This window comes from Choloepus didactylus, chromosome 5 (genome assembly GCF_015220235.1).
Source record: "Choloepus didactylus isolate mChoDid1 chromosome 5, mChoDid1.pri, whole genome shotgun sequence".
Lineage (NCBI taxonomy): Eukaryota > Metazoa > Chordata > Mammalia > Pilosa > Megalonychidae > Choloepus > Choloepus didactylus.
The window spans coordinates 9875489-9877121 of record NC_051311.1 but is presented as its reverse complement, the minus strand read 5'-3'; the positions used below and the strand labels follow the sequence as shown (position 1 = coordinate 9877121).

The 1633-nt window shown below is 35.6% G+C and overlaps 1 protein-coding gene across 5 annotated transcripts in view; it reads left to right on the top strand.

The window, feature by feature from the left end:
- LOC119535544 (ankyrin repeat domain-containing protein 26-like) overlaps nucleotides 1–1633 on the top strand; it is a 961331-nt gene that overhangs the window by 933105 nt on the left and 26593 nt on the right. The window lies entirely within an intron of this gene.

Below are 1633 nucleotides of genomic sequence, written 5' to 3'. Positions count from 1 at the left end.
CCTTTTATAAAAACCAATCCATTTCTGGTGTTTTGCATTCTGGCAGTGTTAGCAAGCTAGAACACTGTCCAAGATCAAAGACAGAGAATTCTGAATGCAGCAAGAGAAAACCAATCCATCAATACAAGGGAAGCTTGAATAAGACTATGTACAGATTTCTCCACATAAACCATGGAGGCAAGAAAACAGTGGTATGATATGTTTAAGATACTGAAAGAGAAGAACTGCTAGCCAAGAATTCTGTATCTGGCAAAACTGTCCTTCAAAAATGAGGAGAGATTAAAATATTTTCAGACAAACATAAACTGAGAGTTTGTGATACTGGCACTAGAAATACTAAAGGGATGCTCCAGGCTGATAGGAAAAGACAGGACAAAGAGGTTTGGAGAAGAGTGTAGAAATGAAATTATCAGGAAGGGTAAAAAGAAAGATAGGAAAAATAAGACATGACATATAAATCCAAAGACAAAATGATAGAAGAAAGTACTGCCCTCAGAGTAATAACACTAAAGGTTAATGGATTAAACTCCCCAATAAAAAGACACAGACAGGCAGGGTGGATTAAAAAACAAGACCTGTCTATATGCTGTCTACAAGAAACTTACTTGAGATACAAGGACAAAATAGAAAGTGAAAGGTTGGAAAAAGATATTTCATGCAAACAGCAACCAGAAAAAGCAGGAGTAGCTATATTAATATCAGACAAAGCAGACTTCAAAGTAAAACAATTAAAGAAACAAAGAAGGACACTATATATTAATAAAAGGGTCAATTAATCAAGAAAGCATATCAATCATAAATATTATGCCCAATCCAGAGTGCCCCAAAATTAATGAGGCAAACACTGAGAACACTGAAAGGAGAAGTAGATAACTCCACAACATAATTGGAGACTTCAACACACCACTATCATCAATGGATAGAACATCTAGACAGAGGATCAACAAGGAAACGAGATGTTGAATTGTATGAAAAATGAACTAGACTTGATGGACATTTATAGAACACTACACCCCACAACAGCAGGATACACATTTTTCTCAAGTGCTTGTGGAACATTCCCTAGGATAGACCACATGCTGGGTCACAAAGCAAGTCTCCATAAATTTAAAAATATGGATAGTATAAAAAACACTATCTTGGATCATAAGAATGAAGTTGGAAACAAATAACAGGCAGAAGATTGTAAAGTTCACAAGTATATGAAGACTAAACTACACACTCTTAGAAAACCAGTGGGTAAAGGAAGAAATTACAAGAGAAATTAGTAAATATCTCAAAGCAAATGACAATGAAACACAACATATCAAAACTTATGGGATGCAGCAAAGGTGTGCTGAGAGGGAAATTTATTGCCCTAAATGCCTATATTAAAAAAAAAAAAAAGGGAAGAGAGAGCTAAAATTGAAGAACTAACTGTCCACCTGGAGAAGAGCAACTTAAACCCAAAGCAAACAGAAGGAAAGAAATAAAGATCAGAGCAGAAATAAATGCAACTGGGAACAGGAAAACAATAGAGACAATCAAGAAAAGAAGCTGGTTCTTTGAGAAAATCAACAAAGATGGACCCCTAGCTAGGCTAACGGCAAAAAGGGAGAGTGGATGCAAATATGCAATCAGAATGGGAAAGGAA